Here is a 17,312-nt window from a genome sequence, read left to right as displayed (position 1 = left end):
ATTATGAAGTGAAAATTGGAGAGCAGAAGTTAGACTTTTCAACAACAGCAGTGGATCTAGGAGATGATGGAGCAATGCCTCTTTAATAAAAAGGAAAACATTGTCACTCTAGTGTTCTATACCTAGCCAAACTCTTAATCACAAATTCAGATAGTAAAACATTTTCAAATACACAAGGGCTCACAAATTATCTAACATCATTCTTGGAAAGGAAAGGAAAGGAAAGGAAAGGAAAGGAAAGGAAAGGAAAGGAAAGAAAAGAAGAAAGAAAGAAAGAAAGAAAGAAAGAAAGAAAGAAAGAAAGAAAGAAAGAAAGAAAGAAAATAGGATCTAGGTACCAAGATTTCCTACACTAAAAAGCAAGAAAGTCCAGGATGTAAAATTTGCATTTAAGTCCATATAGTTCAGATTAAACCAGGAGAATAGAATATGGTGAGAGAAAACCCACAGGAAGAGAAAACAAGCATTAATAAATGAATAAATACATAGATTATCTCATATATTCAATAATTGAAAATTAAATATTGAATACAGAAATATAATTGAATACATAAATTGGTATACTGAAACAAGGAATAATTCTTTTGAATTCAAGCAAATGATTTTATTTTATTTTTTTCAAACCAATGATCTTAAAAAGCAAATCATAGCACCATATGCAGAAAAAAGATTATGTAGTGGAAAAGCAATCATCAAAGATTATTTGAACTCACACATTGGTAAGAATGAATGTATATTAAATTCAAATTGGGATATGTCAACATTTGAAGACATGACAAAAGAAGAGAGATAGGGGTGGGTGAGTGGTTTGGTCTGTTAAGCGTCTGACTCTAGGTTTCAGCTCAGGTCACCATCTCATGGTTCATGAGATCGAGCCCCACATGGGCTCCATGCTGACAGTGTGGAGCCTGCTTAGGATTCTCTCTCTCCCTCTCTCTCTGTCCCCTGACCCTGCTCTCTCTCTCAAAATGAATAAATCAATCAGACTTAAGAAAAGAGAGGAGAGTGATAATGTAAGATAGTTATGTCATACATTAGTAGGTGATGAAATAAATAGGAAGATCTAAATAGTTGATTTCAAAAATCAAAGCAGAGATGTTATTTGAAAGTAACTAGTAACAACCAAAGGAAATGAACTTTGTTGTCCAGGGTGAGATTAGGTTGAGCTGGGAGATATTAAGGAGAAAATATCTCAAACATTCATGTATTTTTCTTTGACAAAAATACAATTCAGTTACAAACAAAAGAAAATTCCAATAGTAAGGAAATCAATGTTAACATACACTTCTGCCCCACCTGTGATAGGTGTATGGTCTGCAAATCAGTAATCTCAGGTCTTTGTGATAACTCTCAGTAAAGATGGAAAATCATTAATTACCAAGAAGAGGTATCCTTTATCTTTTAGATACATGGAATCTAAGATACCTGTCAATACTAATAAAACTAGAATGAGCCAGTGAACTTAAAAGATAAGGTGTATTATGGGGCGCCTGGGTGGCGCAGTCGGTTAAGTGTCCGACTTCAGCCAGGTCACGATTTCGCAGTCCGTGAGTTCGAGCCCCGCGTCAGGCTCTGGGCTGATGGCTCAGAGCCTGGAGCCTGTTTCCGATTCTGTGTCTCCCTCTCTCTCTGCCCCTCCCCCGTTCATGCTCTGTCTCTCTCTGTCCCCAAAATAAATAAACGTTGAAAAAAAAATTAAAAAAAAAGATAGGGTGTATTTTAATTAGAGTTTATCTCTAACACAACACATATTCTTTTTAAAATTTTTTTTTAACGTTTATTTATTTTTGAGACAGAGAGAGACAGAGCATGAACGGGGGAGGGTCGAGAGAGAGGGAGACACAGAATCAGAAACAGGCTCCAGGCTCTGATAGGTCAGCACAGAGCCCAACGCGGGGCTCGAACTCATGGACCGCGATATCATGACCTGAGCAGAAGTCGGACGCTTAACCGACTGAGCCACCCAGGCGCCCCTACACAACACATATTCTAATTGGATATACATAGTATGTTATATATATTAGAAAATATGCATATATATAATCTTCCCTAACAGACTCTGAAATACTTGAGGGAAAGGATTTTGCATTCATCTCCGATTCTGTGGTGCCTGGAAAATAGCAAGTATTCAATGCATGCTTCTTATTCTTTTTTTTTTTTTTTTCAAATTTTTTTTTTCAACGTTTATTTATTTTTGGGACAGAGAGAGACAGAGCATGAACGGGGGAGGGGCAGAGAGAGAGGGAGACACAGAATCGGAAACAGGCTCCAGGCTCTGAGCCATCAGCCCAGAGCCTGACGCGGGGCTCGAACTCACGGACCGCGAGATCGTGACCTGGCTGAAGTCGGACGCTTAACCGACTGCGCCACCCAGGCGCCCCTCATGCTTCTTATTCTTATTAAAGAATTTCACAACTGGGGCACCTGGGTGGCTCAGTCGATTAAGCATACTCTTGATCTTAGCTCAGGTCTTGATCTCAGGGTCGTGAGTTCAAGTCCCACATTGGGCTCAGTGCTGGGAGTGAAGTCCACTTTTTATTTTTTTTCTTCAAAACTTGTGTCTGAACTATTTGGTAAGATTTAAGACCTTTTTTTTTTTTTTTTTCCACAAACCTCAGAGTTTAGATCACAAATCTCGGACATAGCTTCCTCTTCCACTTAATGAAAAAGAAAACTAACATTTCCTGAGACGTACCAGGAAGCAAGTATGCTCCCTGAGCATGAATTCAGGTATTGGTCAGAGCCGTATTATGGGAGAGGTCCAAGTATTCCCCTTTATACACATGAGGGAAACTGACACCTTTTCTGAAGTTGCACCGTTAGGATTTGAGATTTAAAGCCAAGTCCATCTGACTTCAAAGTTCAGGTGTCTTTTCCAAACCACAAAAATCATAAAAAGGAAGACAAACATTGTAACTCAGAGAAGGACTCAATCTGTTGTAAGACACTATCAAGTCTATAGAAGTTTCTATATTCTGGATCTTTACTTTCCCTCCTTGTACAAAAAAGAGCAAGGTGGGAGACTTGCAATGGGTTGAAAGATTTGAACGATTTGAAAGTATTTAAGTTTTGGAAAGCAGTGGGAGCCTATTCAATAAATGGTAATATCACTTGCATGATTTCGTACCACAAAATTAACAAAATTTTCGAGTTTAAAAAATACAACAGACACTTATTTTCAAATATCTTATAATTATACTGGAAGGACTTTTGCTAGAATATGTTACAACTTGAATAAACATAGCAGTAATCTGGAGAATTAATTATAAACTCTCTGCAGTACAACAATTTCGAGCTACATTTCAGACCATCCTTTTCAGTGAGTGTCTTGTTTGTTTGCTGTATTTCTCCTCATGGGCTACTTTGGGAGAATTATTCCTTAAAGAATATATCATAGATTTATTCAGAAGCACTTCATATTTTTAGCATAACTATGCCAAAACGTGCACCCTGGAAGATGAACATTTGCTAGCATAGCAAGCATGTAAGACTGCGGAACATTTCAAGGCTTTCTGCTCTGTAACAATAAGTGCCCTTTCTTCACTCTGTGGGATCTGGTTCCAGAACTTAACACTAGTTCTCAAACTGGAAACCTCATTGGACTGAGCAGAAAAAATTCTGAAGGATCATAGCAACAACGGCAAAATATCCAAAGACTGAAACCCAGAACTAACTTAAGCAATCAGAAAAGCTTTGCAAAGTCTCTTTATCCTAGTGTTTACTTTTAAATCGAGAATTAAATGTATAATATGGTGGATATATGTAAGATAAATGTTTGCTTCGGCATTATATACTAGAATAATAAGTTGTGATATCTGATTAGCCCTACAGAGAATTAAAGGCAAAAAGTAATAGGGATATGGGGTTATAAAAGTAATGATTTAGCTGATGGAACAATAAAATCTTGTTCATTTAGGATGCCTGGGTGACTCAGTCGGTTAAGCATTTGACTTCAGCTCACATCATGATCTCATGGTTCGTGGGTTCAAGCCTCGCATTGGGCTCTGTGCTGACAGGTCAGACCCTGGAGCCTGCTTCAGAGTCTGTGTTTCCCTCTCGCTCTGCCCCTCTCCTGCTCACGCTCTGTCTCTCTCTCTCTCTCAAAAATGAATAAACACTGAAAAAAAAGTCTTATGCTGGCAATTTTAGGAAAATCAGTAAAGGCCACCCTAACTAAAAGTCTATATCTATGTTGTAAGAATAGCAAAATCTTTATTTTGTAAGATATCTATCCAGGTGCATATTTATGTGAATTCCTAAAAAAAGAATCAGAGTGTTTTGGTACTCAGAATAGTTTAGTTTTGTTTTATTGATTGTAGAAAGTTAACACAATATATATGACTTATATATTATTATTTGCAGAGTTTGACTCAACATCTTATCATCAACATATTTTAAAATTTCAGAAGCTAAACACACAGGTAGTCTCAAAAGCAGAATTCTGACATTTTAGTTACCGATAGGTTTCACGTATGAGCAAATCTGCCCAGAGGAAATGTGAAAGGTTGCAGAAAATACTGTATGAAAAACTGGCAAACTTAAAAGCATGTATAAGGAAAGCAAGACACATATATGATAATTGATGCACGTGGAAATATGCAAGGGGTATTCATAGATTGAAAGAAATTAAATTGGAGTTATAGTACTTGGGAGAAACCTCAGAGACCATAGAGAAAGTCCTTCAGTTTCCTGCTGGAAGAAACTGAACGTCAGAGGTTTTTCAAGACCTGACGGCTATGGTTCTAAGGCAAACCGATGTTGGGAGATTACCAGAGTCATTATCAAAATCACCTAGTCCTGTTTACACGACCAGAGATACCCTCTGTTTCTCACTTTCCTAGAACAATAACTCAAAAGGGAAAGGTAAAATCAGTAAATGTTTCCCACTTGCTACCTAATTTACTTGTTTTATTTGTCCTAAAATCAACTTAAGCTTAATATTGTGATGGCCAGGAGCCCAATTAACTTCCTTACAAGTTCTTGACAGCTGCTAAGAGTACTTATGATCCAGAATATATAGTAGTCCCCCCTTGCTGATGCAGGGTATGTTATAATACCCCCAATGAAGGCCCGAAACTGGGGATGGTACCAAACACGATCCATTCCATGTGTATTGCTATCCACACAACCCTACATATGTTTAATTTATACGTGCAAAAGTTGAATTTGTAAACAAGGCACAGTGAGATATTAACAGCAATAACTAATAAGCAATCAATTGTAATAATATGCTGTAATAAAAGTCATGTGCATAAGGTCTTTCTCGCTCAAAATACCTTCTCCTACTGTACTCACTCCTCTTCGTGTGATCATGTGAGATGATACAATGCCTACATGAGGAGATAAGGTGAGTCAATGGCGTAGGCAGTAGGAGGTAACATCTAGCTACTCCTGACCTTCTGACCATACAACAGAAGGAGGGTCATCTGCTTCTGACCAGGACTGAGCAGAGTGACACAAAGCACGGGTAAGCGGGGACTACTTCATAACCTTTACATATACGTTGGCGTAGGTGTTTATACATTGTCAATGTTATAATAGTATACGCGTTCTAAAATCTTGACCACAGAATAGCCCCCTTTTCTACTGACTTTGTTGCCTGGCATTCCATTACCGAAAGTCATGTTTTGTTGTTTATTTTCTGTCTGTCTGCCTGTCTCTCTCTCTCTCTCTCTCTCTCTCTCTCTCTCTCTACTTTCAACAGTAAATAGTTCTCAAATACTGCTTATGCTGTAGCCGCTGTGAGAGCCATGGGGATACTAACTAAAAATCACGATATAGTAAAAATATCAGTAACTAGTTTTGCAGCCTCGGAAAAGTGACTTAAGCTCATTCATCCCACATGTCTGTAAAATCAGAGGTTATGAGATGCATGTGAGATTAGGAAAATAATCACTATTGGGATGTCTTTTCAATCAGAAGATGTAAAGGATAAGATAGACAGAGGGGTTCAGGTGACACAAATAGAGATGCACCATATTCATTTTAAGGGGAAACCGTTTTGTGACAGTTGTTTTCAATTACTGTTGTGGAAGATGTACACATTATACTACATACCTTTCTTTATATTACATACCTTTCAGAATTATTTACTCCAAGGCCGCTAATTGAAATCAAGACCTTGAAGAAAAGATAGTTGAAGTGTGAAGGAGGAGGGATTATGAATTCAGAGAGGCAATATGATGAAAGTAGATATCTATCAGAAAGATGGAGAGAAAGAGAGGGAGAGAGGGAGAAAGAGAGAGAGAGAGAGAGAGAGAGAGAGAGAGAGAGAGAGAGAGAAATTACTGATAAAGGAGAGTTGGGTCCAGGAAAAAATGGAAGAAGGGGAGAAACATAAAATCTGTTTAGGTGACAATACTGTCTTTAAATATGAATAACTGTAAATTTTGAGTCTATGATTTTAATTATATGTGAAGTTTAAATAACTTTCAGTTTTATGTCAAGACGATCAGCTTATGCATACTGTCTATTGTGGATGCTGTGCTGCCCAGATAACCATCTTCAGTTTTAGAGGATTTATTCCCTCAGTTCCTGGGAAGGACTGTCGGCTGACACTTTTTCCCTGTGAGCTCACTTTGGCAATTGCCTCTCCTGAAAACGATCACCTTAAGAAGGACAAACTGGTTCCTGGAAAGGTCAACTAATGACAGACAGAAGCTTGGGTATAAAGACAAGGCTTCTTTGTCAATTTAGGAAACTTCTGAAGGGTCGTTTCCTCTTTAGCATATCCCATTGGATCAGCTAAAGTGTTTTCTTTTTCTTTTTTTTTTCTTTTTATTATTATTTTTTTTAATGACTGTCATAGGCCAACTTCTTCTCAACTTCTACACCAACTAAATTCCGCCATACTAACCTCCATTTCCAAGACTGTTGTTCGGGATCCTAATCTATAACAATGGCCTTCCTTTACCATATTTTGTTACATGATATTCTCTGGATTACTTTTGGATAAGCAGTTTATTTATTAAACCAATGCGTATGTAATCTATTTTATCTTCATGCACAGAACCACACAGATCCTTAGAGAAAAAACAAAAACAAAAAACAGATTCACTATATTGGAAAAGTGAAATAATGAAAACTCCATATTGATTCTCAAGATATTGGAAAAGACCAAATATAGTTAAATAAGAAAGAAGAGGTAATATGGTGGAAAAGCCATCTACACATGATTAGATAAAGAGAATAACACTTCAACAGCATATACAGACTTGTATGCTTTTTCCTTTTGTTCAAAAATACTGTTAATCACTTCATGCATGCTGTTTACAGACACAATACAATACTCCAAAAGGATAAAATTAAAACATTGTTTTTTCTATTATGAAGGAAATATGCAAAGAAAAGTAAGATAATTAACACCCTGAGCTTTTACAAAGTCAGTTTACATTTGTTGATAAAAATTGCCTTCTATTTCATTTTGATTTAGTTTTACTCTTGGGATTACGTATTGTCCGGATTTATCTTAATGTTTATACTATTGACACTTTGTAAACTCTTCTACAACTTCTAGATATTCCAAAGTACTGAGACAAATATCATAAGGACCATATTATAATTTAATTTTCAAAAGGATTCTCTTGTTTAGATCTCTCTGAATCATAACTAATGATTTATGTCCCTATGCCTTGCTTTCAAAGCTCAACAAATAAACTTGCCACAAATGAAGAAAGCGTTCATTGGTAATAGGATAAACTCAGATACATGTGTACAAGCATGAGAAACACGAGTAAGTGTTTGATTACAAAAGTGATACTTAGAGTTCTATATTTCTATTTAGTTGTACCGAGCAGTAAGAATCATGAGTGATGTCATTTATTTCAAAGGCTGACCAGATATGTCGGACAGAGCTTGGATACAAAATCTAATCTAATCTATCTTCTTTTCTTCTTAAGGATAATTCAAAAATAAAAACCTCAAGAGAATTAATGGTAAATTGTTGATGCTTTTAGAATTCATAAGTTAGGAAAACTAGAAAATGATTAACAACTTGGAAGTAAGAGGCTTAAAAGAAAGGACACACTTACTAAATCTCAAAGAAATGTTCAACTTGTAACTGGTAAATGTACTCAGATGAACGTGAATTACTGCACATTTTTCAGTTACACCATAAAGTCTAGAGATCTAAAAGTGAATTAGGTTACATTCTATAGTCTTGGCAGTGTAACAATAAACCAGAACTCTTTCAGAAGGGATTTTAATTGAGGATTTTATCTTAATTATGAAAGGGGACATCTAAGAAGTAGTTTAAGCCTTAAAGCAAAAGAATTTACCAGGAAACAGTTCAGATTCTGGCTAAAGGCGATTAACCTGAATAAAATCCATTTTATTTAGGAGTACAAGTACCTAAAATTGAAGAGGTAAGGAAGCGAGCATCATCTCCCTTTGAATATATAAAAATGTCCAATCTATAAATGAGTTGGAAAAGCTTTTCAGTTTCTGTAGAAAAATTGTGCTTAAAAAAAGCTTAGTTAGCTGTCATATTAAGCAAAAATATCTATAGTTCAAAGATGCTACTTTCACATGGTTGGTTAATATAGTAAAAGCTTCTTTGCATTTCTGAACTACACTTTTGAAGTGTTTCGGCTGCTGATAATTTTTTTTTCTTTTGGAAATTAATCATACTGAATGCAGATATGCACAGCCACTAACACTTTTAATATTGATTTATATTTAGCATATATCAATGCTAAATTGGTATATGAGGCATATTGATGTGCATGACACAAATATTGACTACCATTTTGTAGCAAGTAAGAAAAATTAGCATGGTCATTCATTACGTTTGTTTTCTTTTAATTCTCACATCGTGTTATGCATATTATTGACTGTATTCACATTCTAAAAATATATCATTGAATTAAAAAAAAACTCACATAAACTTGCAAATGGAAATACTTTTGATGAAGTTGAAAGACCTTATTTAAAAAGAAATTAAATAAATAAACCAGGAGAAAACACTTTTCAAATTAGTGTATCTGTTGACTTCCCAAGGTGTCACTGGAGCCCTTGAATCTTAAATCAATGTGACTTTCCAATCCTTTGTGTTCAATCATTTATCATTTGAGTACATATTTATTTAGCATTTTATATGTTCCAAGTCACAAGGCTAGGTACTGGTGACGTTATCTGAAACAAGGCAGAAACTAACTGTTCCTATTTTGTGAGCAAATACAAACACAGTCTACCTGCAGAAGTTAAAGTAAAACAAGGAAGTATAGCTTAATGAAGAATGTGATACCTCGTGTAACACAGACTAGAGGAACACATAGCAGGAACATCCAACCTAATATAGAAAAGGCCACAAAAGATTTATCAAAAGAAAAACATCAAAGTTATTCAGGCCAAAAAGATTTGCATTGTTCTTCAAGGCAAGCGTGTGGTGATAATAATATTATCTATAATATATAATATCCCCAAAATAATCTTATTTATCATTTACACAGCTAGTAGAAGTAGTAAGAAAGCACGGAGGGGGCAGATTTCTGTTTCAAAGGCTTGAGCCAGAACGGGGATACCTATCTATATGTTCATTCATTCAGCACCTGGTCACATGGTTAAACCAAGATGGAGTAAGGACTAAGAAATATATTGCATGGCTGGAAAACTAACCGTATTTTGAGTGATAAATCTGTACTATGGAAGAAGTTAATAAATGTTGGTGGACAACTACCTATCTCAAGGTATCTCAGGTATAGGGCATTAGGGTGCAGGTAATAGGAAGAGAGGTTAGAAAAGGAATGTTAAAATATAGCAATTTAGCATCTGTTAGTGCTTTACTCAAAATAAAATAATGAATATGAAGCATGTATGCTCAGAGAAAGAGTATTGAGAAAAGTAGAAGAAACATAAAAATTAAAAAAAATGATCTGAAATGTCTACAAAGTTTCAAAGAAGCATAATGAAGAGGGGTGCCTGGGTGGCTCAGTCAGTTAAGCCTCTGACTTCGGCTCTGGTCATTATCTCGTGGTTTGTGAGTTCGAGCCCTGTGTCGGGATCTGTGCCCACAGCTCAGAGCCTGGAGCCTGCTTCGGATTCTGTCTCCTTCTGTCTCTGCCCCTCCCCCACTCGCGCTCTGTCTCTCTCTTCCTGTCAAAAATAAATAAAGGTAAAAAAATAAAATAAAAAATTTAAAGAAGCATACTGAAGAGCTAAAAGGAAAGTCATCTTTTGAGTTGTTTATGTAAACAGAGCAAGGAAACATGTTTTTAAAAAAAACTGAGATATTCAGGGCTTAAGAACCTGGCTCTGATTAATTAGACATACATGAAACAAATGACAGAAAATTTGGGTGGGAGTTGGTCCGTCCCGCTGATCGTAAGTTAGAATCCAGTCCATTCACATCAAAGCAAACCATTTGTATATTGACCAGTGTAGATACAAAGCCAAATGGAAGCACTGGGTAAATTTCCCAGGAAGATGAAGTAGCCAGTAGGCACAGGGCTTGTATTTAGGACAGTAAGCTGTGCAGTCAAGTTTTACAGGTTTATTCCCAATGGCCAATAGTTAAATGTTCCAGAAACAACAGCTCATGGGTTTTTTTTGTTTGTTTGTTTGTTTCTTTTTTTTTAAATTTATTTATTTATTTTGACAGAAAGAGAGAGAGATCCAGAGATCCAATGGGGGAGGGGCAGAAAGGGAGGGGGATAAAAGATCCAAAGCAGGCTTTGTGCTGAAGTCAGAGAGCCCGATTTGGGGCTTGTACTCACGGACCGTGAGATCATGACCTGAGCCAAAGCCGGATGTTTAACTGACTAAGCCACCCAGTCCCCCATGTTTTGTTTTGTTTTGTTTTTAATGTTTATTTATTTATTTTGAGAGAGAGAGAGAGAGAGAGAGAGATAGTTGGGCAGGAGTAAAGAGAGAAAGGTGCCGAGAGAATCCCAAGCAGCCTCTATGCCCAGAGAGGTGCTTGATGTGGGGCTCGAACTCATGAACCATGAGGTCATGACCTGAGCCGAAACCGAGAGTCAAACGCTTAAATGACTCAGCCACCCAGGTGCCCCACAACAGTTCATGTTTTATAAAAAGGTATCAATTCCTGAGGAGAGAGCAATCATGTATGGTGGATCTAAGCAAAAAGGGGGTCATCTTTAGAGTATTTATACCAAATACCAGGAATTTTTAATGGCAACATGTTGAACTAAAGATCAAAAGGGGAGGTGAAATATATGGCAGAAAGATACCTGGATTTATTCAAAAACCTGCAAACTGAGAAAAGAATAATAGGAAAAGTAGGAAGTGTCCTTAATGTGTCAGTTTCTCTTGGATCCCAAATATCCTTAATCGGGAAGACAGGACAGGCCTTTGTTTCCCTTGCCCCCATGAGCACAACTGCCCAGGACTCGTTCACGTTTCTGCTGCTTCTCACACCGGCTCCTGAGAAGAGCCTTGCTGTCTCCAGCTTTCCAGGTCCTTCCCTAAGAAGGCAGGTCAGATCAGAGAAAGAAAGAGAGAGAGAGAGAAAAGGAAAGATGCCAAATTTGACAAGTCTTTCATTTTAACCTTAGTTTTAATTATATAGTTATATTACTACTGTTACTATAGTTACTAATATAACTATAGTTATGTTACTATGTATCACATATACATATATACATATGTATATGTGCCTGAGTTACTTCCTCCCTGGTAAGCTCCACGAAAACGATATTAATACCCCTGTTTTCTTCATTGTACTAGGCACAGTAAATGTTAATTTAATTGAGTAAACTATACAATCGGGCCATCAAATATATTCTCTGCTCGTGAAGATGATAATCTCTAGAGCAAAATAGAAGCATCAGTAAAATTTGCTTAGGATCTATGCGACATAAGTGATGATTTAAAGTTAACACAGTGTAACACTCTCAAAGGACGTTACAGACAAAGATTCCATTTTTTAATCAGATTTTCTCTTTCTTTCTTTTAATTTTGTTGGTTGGAGTATCGTTGGCACACAACGTGATATTAGTTTCACGTGTGATTCGACACATTTATACCTTATGCTCCCCATAAATGCGGCTACCATCTGTCACCGTGCAACATTATCACAACATCATTGACTATGTTCCTTTTCTGTTCAGGTTTTCTTAATCTCAAGCTTGTATGTATGTGGGGAACAGCATGAGAATCAAGCCACATTGGATTCGACGGAAGACCCATTTCATTCCGTCTTTTGTTATTCTTGCCTGCACATCACTTGCTTAACATGGGGGACCCTTTGTGTTAAGTGGTGTCAATAACTAGTTTTTTATTCTTGTCTAGACCCTTAACAATTTCACAATGCATGAGGCTCTGTACCTCGTCTTTTGTCCCCTCCATAAGCTTGGAGAAAGAAGACCGAGTAGCTCCTGATTCCTGGAGTCAAATCCACTGTCTTTGTCTTCCTTTTGGGCATCTCCATCTTCCTCAGCCCCAGCCTGAGTAGACCTGATGGAGAGGAAATTGCATTAGGCATCTGTGCATCCTTGCCCTGTCCTTCTGGTTGATATTTTTTCCTCTACTGCAATGTGTCACTTTCAATTACTCTTTCTAGTTAGAACCTTGAGTGCAGGCAGAGCACTTTCACTTTGGTCCAGTCTAGTTGGCCAGTGCTGTGAACCTATTAATGGAGCACAATTTCCTCTGTCTATTTCTTGTGCTTCTTTGTACAGACATCTCCTCGGAATGTCAGGAAAGAGGTGTGATTGGATTAAAGCACAATTAGGAGATTCCTGGCTCCTCTAGTCCAGAACGATCTTAATATGACCACTAATATCTCATCTTATAATCTTCTTAGTGCATTTAAATGTACACAAATTGCCCAGTTCCGAATAAAACTAGTATTTTACTCTCTCCAGAACACGATCAGACTATCCACATAGATACTTCTTTAAAGAGCTAAGAGATGTCTCTCCTTCTGTCCCTGCCCTTCTGTGCCCCTGTTCGGTGCCCAGACCCCTTGATTGCTGACCCCATCTCCAAGCCTGCCCCTGCTGCTGCCAGCGTCCTCAAAGACGCACCTGTCCCTGGGTACAGAGGCCCTGTGCTCTGCCTTGCCCTCAGTGAACCTCAGCGCTGCAATGGGCACATGGGGGGCACCTCCTGGTGGGGCGGGACCTGGGTATACCTGAACCCCTGGTGCTGTGTAGGGAGCTAGAGCCACTGGTAGAAAATGAGGGCAGTGAGTGGCTGGCATTGCCTAAACTGCCTGTCGCCCACCCCATCACCTTCTGGAAACGTTTGTGCTATTTCCGGCGACTGTGCCTGTCCAGTGTTTTGACATACCTGCTGCTGGCTCCCTGCGATAGGCCCCTGGTCCCCCCCCAACCCCCGCCCCCGTCCCCCAGGTCCCATCCTTGGCTAATACCTGATCTGGGGTCTGTGCAGGTGCGCTGCTGTGGGATATCCTGACCCCTGATGCCGGTAGCTGCCCACTTATCTCTGTAATCTGGAGGGTCCGCAGTCAGATCTCCTAGGAGTTGGTACAGCCGGGCCCAGCACCTGCATCCCTTAGCCTGGAGTTGCTGGAGTCAGTCCTGTGCCATGTCAGTCTCCATGAGACTTCCAGCTCCTGCTGGAAACTCTGGAGCCACTTCCCGCTGGCTGCACCTACAGAGGGACATCTCTCATGAGATCTTATTCCTGACAATGACTGCTCTGGGCAAGGACCGCCTGGATATAGTGACCTTCAATGAGAAGTGTAAGTCCACGTTTAACAACCTGGTCAGCCGCATGGAAAAGCTGAGGCAGCAGTGGGCACAGATGCCCACCCCAGAGGCCATTGATCGCCAGAACTATTTTGGAACACCTCTGGAGTGCTAGTGACCCGCTGAGTCTCCCTCTCCAGTCTGGAGTGGGGAGGTGAGGGAGAAAGGATTCTAGTGCCTGCTTGCGCCCTTTCTCCTTTCCAAGGGGAGTTGGGGACAGGCTGGGCGGCATGCCCAGCCATAAGCTCTGAATGGGAGCAGCAGGAAGAGGGACGCTACCCAAAGCCACACTTCTCCTATTTGCAACCTGCCCAATAGGCTCACGCTGATGTTGGAAGAGGCCCGAAGAGAGATGAGACAATTTTACAACGCAGGAGGCTTTGTAGGAGTTGGAACAGCTCTGTTCCTCCCCATCCTATACCAGAAACTCCCCTCCCGGGTACCCACGATTCTGCCCCGCCTAGTCACTGTGTTAAGTTTTTGTTAAAAAACAAACCAACAACAAAAAAAAAATTAAAATAAATAAATAAATAAATAAATAAAAAAGGGGGCGCCTGGGTGGCGCAGTCGGTTAAGCGTCCGACTTCAGCCAGGTCACGATCTCGCGGTCCGTGAGTTCCAGCCCCGCGTCGGGCTCTGGGCTGATGGCTCAGAGCCTGGAGCCTGCTTCCGATTCTGTGTCTCCCTCTCTCTCTGCCCCTCCCCCGTTCATGCTCTGTCTCTCTCTGTCCCTAAAATAAATAAACGTTGAAAAAAAAATTTAAAAAAAATTAAAAATAAAAAACAAACCAACAAAACAAAAGCGGAAAGGTAGAGAATTCTTGAGCTTTCCTTCTGAACGGCAGGCAGGGAACTCATTCCCTACTGGGGCTGATCTCTCTTCCCTGAAACTGCTGAAGGAGCCCAAGGATCTGGATGCCTTCCTACCTTAGTGTTTGTATTTTAAGTTATTTATTTTGGAGCTACCACCCTCTTGCTTACGAGGTTCTCATGGATGGTAAGGGGAAAAAAAGAAAGGATTTTAGCTCCCTGAAAGACAGGAGGAGAGAGCGGAGGGAATCCCAAACTCCCCTCAGGGAGAACTCCTGTTCCTCTTGTCCTACCTTCCTATCCCTTGTCCCTTGGGGACCCCTCCCCCACCCAAGGTCCCGGATGTACCATAGAGTTGCTCTCCGCAAAGTTTTGTTGCAAACATAGCAAAAGCTGTTTATGTTTCACCAAACCTGTTAATGATTCACAAAATAAAACACAAAGTCTTCTCTCCAAATAATGGAAACAGGATGAATTCCCTAATGTTTCTAACCCGAATATTGTCTATGTTTTAAATGTAAGAATAAGTAAGAGGTACAGATTGATATTCATACTAAATAAATTTACTCCAATAAACATCCTCATGTTTTCAAAATACTTTTTTTTCTTTTAAAGAAACTCTTTTGTGCACCCTAAGGGAGATGCTAATTATTACTTCTCCAAAGCTTGTGGGAGACACACACTTTTCATTAGAGTTTACAAAAAAATATTTTTTGTTAAGTCTTAATGATCCAATTTTTAACTTTTAACTGATTTAATTAGCTTCTTCAAAGGCACATACATTTAAAAAAATACAGTCAAACAAGTTTTACAGTTTCATTAGAGATCATAGTATTCCTCTTTCAGAGTTTAAACATACCCCAAAGCAACTCTGTGAAGTATGTATGTGTTAATTGGGACATTAGAGAATGCTTTTGGGACTGTACTTCTCAGAGAGCTAAATAGTAAGCCACGGTGAGACTCCTATATATACTGCATTAGAGTGTGGGCTTACTGTAAGTAACCCCGACTGGAACTGAAGCATCTTGAGAGTGGGAAGCATTGTCTTAATTCATCTTTAAAATACCAGCACCTAGCAAAATTTATAGGTCCCACTTGATTTTCAATAAATATTTTTTTTGAATCACACTATGTAAAGGTATATTTAAAACATAAAAGCAGTTTCTTTAGCTTCCCCATAAATACATAATTTATTTTTGCTTCAACTAAGACTTAACCTATTATGATTTTGTCTATCTAACATTCTTAACCTATTATGATTTGCCTATCAGACAGAATGCTGAGAGTTCCGATAACTAGCTTTGAGGGAGAAGAAAAGATGCTGATATTTCTATAAACCCGTGTCAAATCAGGAAGTGCATTATCTGAAGCACTCAATCATTTTGCCTATAAGTTTGGTGAGGACAATAAACCTATTGCTGAAATAATGAAATAAAGAGTGAAAACTGGCAGGGATTCCAGTCTCTCAGAGACATCATCATATTGTGAGAACACCTGAGCTCTGCTTGCTTGAACTTGTTTTGAATCTTTTAATTCTTTCTAACACATTTTCAAAAGATCTCATGTTCAAAAGTTTGCCTTGACTCCCTGGCATTTTGCAGGTAGTACTTTGTGATGCTACATGCAGAATGGCTGGATCTACATCACCAACTGAAAAGAACCTCAACTTACAAAGGAATAATCAAGTATTAACTCACGTGAACAGTTAATATCTTGGGTTAAATTTTGTCTTACTGAAGATACATATAGAACTATGGAGCCAAAAGCCTTATATTTGCATTGAAGTTCAAAAAGGTGCGTACCCCAGAAAAAATCTAAATATTTTAACTGCAGAAATCACCTCAATATTCATTTGGAACATTTTAGATTGTATAGAACTGTATGATTTAAAATCAAATAAACTCTGTATATGTGTTTCAATAAGCATCTTGCCTACATTAAAAAAAAAAAATCATCCAAGCACATATTCAATTAACAGAATTATTTACACCTCTCAACCAGTGCAGAAGATTGAGAATTTGCTATAAGCTTTATCGGTTTTGGGTTAAACCTATTTTTTTTTAAATAAGGAAAGTAATTGACTGTCAAATAAAATGTCTAAAAAATATTTTAATATAGTTAAAATTACTAAAATCCTTTATATTCATTATGATAAATATATATTTTGATATTACAGCTACTATTTTACTGAAGAATCCACAATTAATAGATTTTGAGATTGAAGTAATGAAGTGAATTTAAGTTTGCCTGCCTAATTGTCTCTGAAAGGTTATGAATGTCCCTCCTTTATAAAAGTTAATTTTTCCTTTGGATATCCATTTGTGGATGGAAATGAACTTTTAAATAATTTCCAATCTTGATATTGATGATACCAATTTTTTGTGTGTGCTAATGGAAATTTCTGGAATATATTTTTTTCCAAAAGTTTCTCCTCACTCATTTTTTTTTAAGAGTAAGATATAAATTTTGGGCACCTAGGTGGCTCAGTTGGTTGAGTGTCCCACTCTTGATTTCGGTTCAGGTCATGATTTCATGGTTGTGGGAGCCCAATGTCGGTCAGTCTACACGGCTGAGCATGGAGCCTACTTAAGATTCTCTCTCTCCCCTCCCTCTGCCCTGCCCTCTTGACATGCATATGTACACACTTTTTCTCTGAGAGAGAGACAGAGAAAGAGAGAGAGAGAGATGTCTCACATGTAGTAATATATCCAGGCAGAAAAACATCTTGACCAAAGCTAAATCAGTACTTATCCATCCTTCCCTCAATGTCATCTGCAGCTAAAAGGTGAAAAATTCTCCAGTGCTTTCTTCGAATTATACACGAGAATA

Source organism: Prionailurus bengalensis, chromosome B1 (genome assembly GCF_016509475.1).
Source record: "Prionailurus bengalensis isolate Pbe53 chromosome B1, Fcat_Pben_1.1_paternal_pri, whole genome shotgun sequence".
Lineage (NCBI taxonomy): Eukaryota > Metazoa > Chordata > Mammalia > Carnivora > Felidae > Prionailurus > Prionailurus bengalensis.
Note: the sequence above shows the minus strand (reverse complement) of the source record.